This window comes from Oncorhynchus mykiss, chromosome 8 (genome assembly GCF_013265735.2).
Source record: "Oncorhynchus mykiss isolate Arlee chromosome 8, USDA_OmykA_1.1, whole genome shotgun sequence".
Taxonomy (NCBI): Eukaryota; Metazoa; Chordata; class Actinopteri; order Salmoniformes; family Salmonidae; genus Oncorhynchus; species Oncorhynchus mykiss.
This window is the reverse complement of record NC_048572.1, coordinates 46,838,554-46,848,254: the sequence shown is the minus strand read 5'-3', so window position 1 is coordinate 46,848,254 and position 9,701 is coordinate 46,838,554.

Genomic DNA, 9,701 nt, shown 5'->3' with positions numbered 1-9,701 from the left:
AGCTGCAGTGATCGGTTAGCTGCTCAGATAGCAGATGTTTGAGGGAGATAAAAGTCTCCAACTTCAGCGATTTTTGCAATTCGTTCCAGTCACAGGCAGCAGAGAACTGGAAGGAAAGGCGGCCAAATGAGGTGTTGGCTTTAGGGATGATCAGTGAGATACACCTGCTGGAGCGCGTGCTACGGGTGGGTGTTGCCATCGTGACCAGTGACCATTGAAATGAGATAAGGCGGAGCTTTACCTAGCATGGACTTGTAGATGACCTGGAGCCAGTGGGTCTGGCGACGAATATGTAGCGGGGACCAGCCGACTAGAGCATACAGGTCGCAGTGGTGGGTGGTATAAGGTGCTTTAGTAACAAAACGGATGGCACTGTGATAAACTGCATCCAGTTTGCTGAGTAGAGTATTGGAAGCTATTTTGTAGATGACATCGCCGAAGTCGAGGATCGGTAGGATAGTCAGTTTTACTAGGGTAAGTTTGGCGGCGTGAGTGAAGGAGGCTTTGTTGCAGAATAGAAAGCCGACTCTAGATTTGATTTTAGATTGGAGATGTTTGATATGAGTCTGGAAGGAGAGTTTACAGTCTAGCCAGACACCTAGGTACTTGCAGATGTCCACATATTCTAGGTCGGAACCATCCAGGGTGGTGATGCTAGTCGGGCGTGCGGGTGCAGGCAGCGAACGGTTGAAAAGCATGCATTTGGTTTTACTAGCGTTGGAGGCCACGGAAGGAGTGTTGTATGGCATTGAAGCTCGTTTGGAGGTTAGATAGCACAGTGTCCAAGGAAGGGCCAGAGGTATACAGAATGGTGTCGTCTGCGTAGAGGTGGATCAGGGAATCGCCCGCAGCAAGAGCAACATCATTGATATATACAGAGAAAAGAGTCGGCCCGAGAATTGAACCCTGTGGCACCCCATAGAGACTGCCAGAGGACCGGACAACATGCCCTCCGATTTGACACACTGAACTCTGTCTGCAAAGTAGTTGGTGAACCAGGCAAGGCAGTCATTAGAAAAACCGAGGCTACTGAGTCTGCCGATAAGAATATGGTGATTGACAGAGTCGAAAGCCTTGGCCAGGTCGATGAAGACGGCTGCACAGTACTGTCTTTTATTGATGGCGGTTATGATATTGTTTAGTACCTTGAGCGTGGTTGAGGTGTACCCGTGACCGGCTCGGAAACCAGATTGCACAGCGGAGAAGGTACGGTGCGATTCGAGATGGTCAGTGATCTGTTTGTTGACTAGCCTTTCGAAAGACCTTAGATAGGCAGGGCAGGATGGATATAGGTCTGTAACAGTTTGGGTCCAGGGTGTCTCCCCCTTTGAAGAGGGGGATGACTGCGGCACCTTTCCAATCCTTGGGGATCTCAGACGATATGAAAGAGAGGTTGAACAGGCTGGTAATAGGGGTTGCGACAATGGCGGCGGATGGTTTCAGAAATAGAGGGTCCAGATTGTCAAGCCCAGCTGATTTGTACGGGTCCAGGTTTTGCAGCTCTTTCAGAACATCTGCTATCCGGATTTGGGTAAAGGAGAAGCTGGGTAGGCTTGGGCGAGTAGCTGCGGTGGGGGCAGAGCTGTTGGCCAAGGTTGGAGTAGCCAGGAGGAAGGCATGACCAGCCGTTGAGAAATGCTTGTTGAAGTTTTCGATTATCATGGATTTATCAGTGGTGACCGTGTTACCTAGCCTCAGTGCAGTGGGCAGCTGGGAGGAGGTGCTCTTGTTCTCCATGGACTTTACAGTGTCCCATAACTTTTTGGAGTTAAATTTCTGCTTGAAAAAGCTGGCCTTTGCTTTCCTGACTGACTGCGTGTATTGGTTCCTGACTTCCCTGAACAGTTTCATATCGCGGGGACTATTCAATGCTATTGCAGTCCGCCACTGGTCGAGGGCAGTCAGGTCTGGAGTGAACCAAGGGCTATATCTGTTCTTAGTTCTGCATTTTCTGAACGGAGCATGCTTATCTAAGATGGTGAGGAAGTTACTTTTAAAGAATGACCAGGCATCCTCAACTGACGGGATGAGGTCAATATCCTTCCAGGATACCCAGGCCAGGTCGATTAGAAATGCCTGCTCACAGAAGTGTTTTAGGGAGCGTTTGACAGTGATGAGGGGTGGTCGTTTGACTGCGGACCCGTAGCGGATACAGGCAATGAGGCAGTGATCACTGAGATCCTGATTGAAGACAGCGTAGGTGTATTTGGAGGGCCAGTTGGTCAGGATAACGTCTATGAGGGTGCACTTGTTTACACATTTAGGGTTGTACCTGGTGGGTTCCTTGATGATTTGTGTGAGATTGAGGGCATCTAGCTTAGATTGTAGGACTGCCGGGGTGTTAAGCATATCCCAGTTTAGGTCACCTAACAGAACAATCTCTGAAGCTAGATGGGGGACGATCAATTCACAAATGGTGTCCAGGGCACAGCTGGGAGCTGAGGGGGGTCGGTAGCAGGCGGCAACAGTGAGAGACTTATTTCTGGAGAGAGTATTTTTTTAAATGAGTAGTTCGAACTGTTTGGGTATGGACCTAGAAAGTATGGCATTACTTTGCAGGCTATCTCTGCAGTAGACTGCAACTCCGCCCCCTTTGGCAGTTCTATCTTGACGGAAAATGTAATAGTTGGGTGTGGAAATCTCCGAATTTTTGGTGGCCTTCCTAAGCCAGGATTCAGACACGGCAAGGACATCAGGTATGGCAGAGTGTGCTAAAGCAGTGAGTAAAACAAACTTAGGGAGGAGGCTTCTGATGTTGACATGCATGAAACCAAGGCTTTTTCAATCACAGAAGTCAACAAATGAGGGTGCCTGGGGACATGCAGGGGCTGAGTTTACCTCCTCTCCACCGGAAGTCCATGAATCCGGAAGACGTTCTACACCATGAGCTGGGCCGTCTCCTTGGCTGAAGTTAGCTTGGGGAGGGGGATGAAATGGGCTGTTTTGGAAAACCTGTCCACCATTGCGAGGATAGTGTTATTGCCATCAGGTGGAGGGAGACCAGTGACGAAGTCCAGGGATATATTTGACCAGGGATGGTGAGGGACAGAAAGAGGTTGAAGGAGGCCAGCCAGAGCTTGCCGAGGAGTCTTGTTCTGAGCACAGACAGTGCAGGCGGCGACGAACGCGGAGACGTCCGGAACCATGGTGGGCAACCAAAAGCTTTGTAGCACAACGGCCAGGGTTCGACAGGAGACGCTGGAGGGCTTGTCGGTCGTGGAGGAAGTGTTCTTGAGACGAGTGTGAAAAGACGAGGATGTTGTTGAGGAACACAAACCGGTTCAGCATATCCCAGAGAACGTCATTAACCAGGGCCTGGAACACAGCAGGAGCATTGGTCAAACCGAATGGCATCACCAGGTATTCATAGCGTCCACTAGCAGTGTTGAAGTCTATCTTCCACTTGTCACCTTCCCATATCCGTACCAGGTGGTAGGCGTTCGGCAGGTCTGACTTAAAGAAGATAGTGGCCCCCTGGAGCCACTCGAAAGCCGAGGCGATGAGTAGCAGCGGGTAGCGGTTCCTAACCGTGATGTCATTGAGGCCCCGGTAGTCCATGCACAGGCGCAGAGTTTTGTCCTTCTTCTTCACAAATTAGAACCCTGCGCCGGCGGGGGAGGCAGAAGGATGGATAACCCTTGCAGCCAGGGAGTCCTCGATGTACTCCATAGTCCTATGTCTCCATAGCCTTGGTCTCCGGATCCGACAGTGAATACAGCTGTCCCCGGGGTGGTGTAGTGTCCAGGAGTAGGTCGATCCCGCAGTGATAAGGTCAATGCGGAGGAAGCGAAGTGACCCCGGCCTTGCTGAAAACCTCCCGGAGATCCTGGAACTCCGCAGGAACAGCGGAGAGGTCCGAGGCTTCTTCCAAGCCTACAGGAAGACGTCCCGGGGCAGGCTGCGCCGACTTTAGGCAATGGGCGTGGCAGAACGGGCTCCAGCCCACGATAGTACCAGCAGTCCAGTTGATAAGGGGATTGTGGCGCTGGAGCCAAGAAAACCCCAATACAACAGGAACCTGAGGAGATTTGATGAGCATAAACTGTATAGACTCACTGTGGTTCCCGGGAACATGCAGGTGGATAGGAGTAGTTTTGTGGGTAACCCTGCCTATAGAGCGCCCATCCAGTGCTCTAACGTCCAGGGGACTGGAGAGGGGCTGAGTGGGGATGCCCAGCTCAGACACCAGTGTGGCGTCCATGAAACTCTTGTCAGCCCCAGAATCAATAAGAACCCGGAGAGATTTAGACTGGTCACCTCACAGCAGGATGGCATGGAGAGAGGTTTGTGTAAGGGGAGAAGAAAAACTCTCCTTATGGCCCACCAGAGTATTCGTTCCTACTGATGAGCCCGATCTCTTTAAAGGACAGGTAGACACATAATGACCGGCAGTTCCGCAATACAGACAACTCTGGGTCTGCATAAGCGTTCGGCTGGAGCCTCTGAGAAAAGAGTCGGCAGACCTCCGAGACTCTCGGGGGAACTCGGGTAAGCTCAGATCCTCTTGGGGACGTAGATGCCAGGGACTTCCGTAGTTCCTTAGAGGCAATGTGGGATCCTTGGGCAAAGGATTGGGACCAAAATCCGACCTCCTCTCCCTCCTACATTCCCGTAACCGCCCATCGAGCCGGACGGTCAAGGCGATAAGAGAATCGAGATCCATAGGCAGCTCCAGGGCTGCGAGCTCGTCCTTAACCTCCTCAAATAATCTATGAAGAGATGTGTTGAACAGGAATTCCGGGTTCCAGGCACTCTCGGCAGCCGACGTGCGGAAATCAACTGCATAGTCCGCCACACTGCGGCAGTCTTGGCGAAGCTGGAGTAACTTCAGTGCATCCTCTCTCCCGGACAACGGAGAATCTAAAACCTTTTTCACCTCAGCCACAAACTGCTCCAGGCTGAAACACACGGCAGATTGTTGTTCCCACACTGCAGTAGCCCAGGCGAGAGCCCTCCCGGACATTAGCATTATGAGATAGGCTATCTTCGAGCAGTCCGAGAGGAAGGACGAGGGCTGCAGCTCGAAGATGAGGGAACACTGGGAGAGAAATGCCTGAGAGGTTCCTGCCTGTCCAGCGAAGCGTTCCGGAGGAGGTAAGCAGGGTTCTCAGGAAGCAGGGGTGGCCTGGAGAGACGCACTGCTGACAGCGGTGTTGCTGGGGGGCTGGGAGGCTACTGTCGTAGCCGGCGGCCTCACAGATAATCAGCGGAATTGCTCCAGCAATGAATTCAAGGCACAGTCATGGCATTCTGCCAAGGCCTGGAATCCATTCATAAGACCTCAGAGTAACTCCTCGTGTCTCCCAATCGTGGCTCCTTGGGAGGAGATTGCGTTGTGGAGCTGGTCCGAGTCTGCTGGGTCAGTCATGACCAGTTCGTACTATCAGACCTCAGGATAAGACCCAGATGCAGACAGTTCGAAGTAACAAAAGTTTATTACAAAAACAGGGGGCAGGCAAAGTCCGAAAGGTACAGAACAGCAGGCAGGCTCAGGGTCAGGGCAGGCAGAGGTCAGTAATCCAGGGCAGTCTCACAAGGTACAGAACGGCAGGCAAGCTCACGGTCAGGGCAAACAGAATGGTCGAAACCGGGAAAACTAGAAAACGTATTAGAGAGAAAAACAGGAGTATGGGAAAGACGCTGGTAGGCTTGACGAGACAAGACGAACTGGCAACAGACAAACAGAAAACACAGGTACACAAGGGATAATGGGGGAAATGGACGACACCTGGAGGAGGTGGAGACAAGCACAAGACAGATGAAATGGATCAGGGTGTGACAATTGGTGTATATTCTCTCCCAAATAAGTTATTCTACAGGAAATGTTTTATAAATATCAGAATTCCTATAATATTCTAAAAAATTCTGTATGTGCAACCTATTATGGTATTTGGGTTGCTATAACATTTGATTTGAAGTGACTTTTGAGGATTTGGGCATGCTTTTTTAAGCATCCTGCCATAGGCCCTTCCACTCCAGTTGCTTCACTAGGAGCAATGCTAATGCTGGCTGTGGGGTAAGTAGATTAATAAAACTAAGTCATATTTTTGGTCATTGACTCTCAGGATCAATGGATAAATTAAGTGTATTTCAAATTCTGGTGTACTGCAGTCATTTTTACCACAAAAATAGGATCACTTTTTAGCTTTAGCTTTTTTTATGTGGATACTTATGTGGATTGTACTTTGGCAAAAAGCTGCACATTATTTAAGGGAAACATTTATATTTTTGTTTTACAGAATATGTAAATTAAAGGTACTTAAGTCTGTTTTTTTTAGATAACATAATTTACATGTCTAATGATGTTTTGATAAGAATTGAGTTTATATTTAGCTATGATTGTTGTTTTCTCGAATAGTTTCTTTTTGGGGTCAAAATGACATCCAAAATGACATACAGTATTTCAGTATGTGAAATACTGTATGTTGATAGTATGAGGGTTAAGGCCTGCAGTGTGAACAAGGCATAATTAATAGGTTAATGTAATAGGTTATTGTCATCAGTGCTTAGTTACAGAATGTGTAAGAAAAGGTGCTTCAACTCAGTTTTGACCTTGGCGAGTATAGTGCTGCAGGTCTAGGCAGTTTGAGCATGTGCTAAATTATGGATGATGTAGATTTGCATATGAAAAGTGCTGATATTTGGAAAAATGCTGATGTAATGCAGTTTACACTGTGGCAATGTGGTGTCTAGTCTAGAGAATGACTTACCTGGTTGAATAAAGGCAAAATAAATACATACTGCTGGAAAATAATGTGAGAGATAAGAGGCAGATTCATACGCAAGGAGAAAAGGGCAGGTAGGATGATCCTATCTTTCCAACGAATGACTAGTAGAACACAATTGACAGTACACAACATTTTGGGTTTGCATTTTGATTTTACACCCTGAAAATGTTGATATGACAATATGTGTTGACTTCTCATCTACAGGACATGGCAGCACACCACTGTAGGCAGACAATGGTTGCAGTCCAATTCTCTACCTTACAGTGAAGTCATAGCTATACTGAACAAAACACTTGATTTGCCTGCCCTTTATGGCAACATTCCTTTCTTTAAAAACGTTCTGAACAATGTTACAGGTAAGAGTGCACCTGATTTAGATATGGTCACCTAGTCTAGTGCTCTGTGGTCCCATTTCAGCACCATGTCGCTGTCCTCAAGTGCTGCACAGTCTCTATGGGGCTCAAACAATTTCAGCATAGTGGTGCTGTATGTCAATGCATGGACTCATGCTGAACCGGGTTATGATACTGATGGTTTGTAAGGTTGTGGCTAGATTTGGGTTACCGAGTGGCGCAGTGGACTAAGGCACTGCAGCTCAGTGCTAGAGGCGTCACTACAGACCCTGGTTAGATTCCAGGCTGTATCTCAACCTCCCATTATTGGGAGTCCCATAGGGCAGCGCACAATTGGCCTAGGCCATCGTTGTAAATAAGAATCTGTTCTTAACTGACTTACCTAGTCAAATAAAGGTTAAATAAATGGAGTACAACTCTATCTAGTTGTCGCGTCAGGGGTTTAACAGCAGTTGACAACTGTAGCATTTTAGCCAAGCCTAACCCTTTTCCTAACCTTAACCTCATTCTTGTAACCTACTACATGAATTCTCTTAATCTGCTGCGTTAACTCTCCTAATCTGCTGCGTTAGTTCTCCTAACCTGCTACATGAAGTAATTTCTGTCCGTAGCTGGGTTAGGCTTAGCTAAAAAAAACATCAGTCCCAACAAAACATCAGGGTCATCACAGCTCCAGTCATACACACACCTGATACCAACTTTACTTAATTGTCTACAACATGTTTACTCTGTGTCTGCTACGTGTTCTCATTCAGATGTAGGCCAAGGTGTCCGAAATGTCTATATTTTTTTTAATCTCCTAAATAAAGGATGTTTTTACTTCATGAGCGAGAGCTGCACTTGTTCTCTCCAGACACGGTCACAAAAATAGATTTTGAAAGACTGTACAAGGACACAATCATAAGAAATAACTTTAATTTGGCAAACCCACATATCATGACCCTAAGCCTAGATTCAATCCAGACTGCAGAAGATGTGCTGTAAAGGAGTGTACGTTCACTAATGTCTTTAGTCTTACACATTTTTTTGTCTAAACTCTCGGTAAGAAGAATGTCAGCAACTCCAGTTCCAGTTATGATGTTTAATTACATATTATTTGTTCATGAGCAAAGACATTTGGTTTCTGGTAGTACAGAATTAAAATGATTTTGTAAAATATCGGGTTATCACCAATAGTACAATATTACAATGAAGTAACATAACTGCTAGAGTACAATAATATGTCACATTAACAATGACAGTTATAATTGAGTCAGTGATTCACATAGGGAAACCATAACTGTAAAGCTCCACAAGGGGGCAGGGCAGAGCTATAACTAAACAGGCCAAATGGCTTTCAGCGTGGAGCTGACAGCAATTTCAAACGACGAGGAAGGAGGCAGTCATGTGGTGCTTTCAAGACAACTCGGAAAATCAGAACTTTTTTTGGTGTAGAGCTTCCTATTGGTTGATTATGATATCTTCCAAGTGAGAAACTCGGAGCTCATCTTTCTACGAGTTTCCATGTCGAAAATGTCTGAGTTTTCCAAGTTCCGATTAGTCTTGAACGTGCAATTAGCAATAGGAGCCAGCAATTCTCCATCTCCATATTCGCATACAAGTTACAAAGAACCAGTGGAGGAATGTACATAAGCACATGGACACAATAGGATGCAATAAAGGTTATGAAAAATACCTTGCGGTAAAATACATGTCCGCGGTTATAACAAAAACCCTGCATACTGTTGAAAAGGCCATTAAAAATGCATTGTTTATTTAAGCAAGGTTAGAAGATTAACGTTTCAGCCTTCAATGGCCTTTATCAGAATAATCACAAAAAGATAATAGACAAGTTCATATAGGGCACGGGAAAGACAATTAGAGAGAAAACTCTCTTCAACTGGTGGTGCTAATGAGACAGGGTGTGGTAGACTATACAGGTTGGTCCTCAGGAAGAGGGGTTCTGTGGTCAATGTCTCCACTTAATGATGATTTACATATTCACTATACATATGCGCAATTGGGCATTAGGCCACCACTGAAATCAATTAGCGATTAGTTTAACTTGTGTGCTAAAGTAGAAAACTTAATGAAATATACAACAAGGAAATATTTGTCACTTGTGCCTGTGGTTCTATTTAGTTTGTTTTGCTTTATTCCCTCGTGTGCTTTAAATATTTATCCTGTTGTGTGCTGTTGTTTTGGTTGATTTATTTTTACTTGTTTGAGTGACTATTTGAGTGTGACCCTGCTCGGGATGAAGAGCCGAATGACGTGTGAGGGCGTACCAATGGTTTACAGTATGATGACGTTACTGATGAAGCTTTCTCCACCCTCTCCAGACATGACCCGGAACCCCATGATGCTGAAGCAACTAACGCTCCATGCCAAACAACTATGGACTCTAAAGTGTATGTGGTGTGAGTATGCCTGGGCCTGTCCTTGTGTTTAGTTCTGTGTTGCTTTCATACTATAGCCCCCTTTTAATATTAAGAAAAAAATAGAGATATTAAAGAACCGTAAACATTGACAGTCTGCCTCCTGCCTGTGTCTGTGGTATTGGGATTGAAATAACTTTGGTTTTGGACATATGCATTATGGTAAGGTGCTTACTGTTGCATGAACGCACACATACATGTAT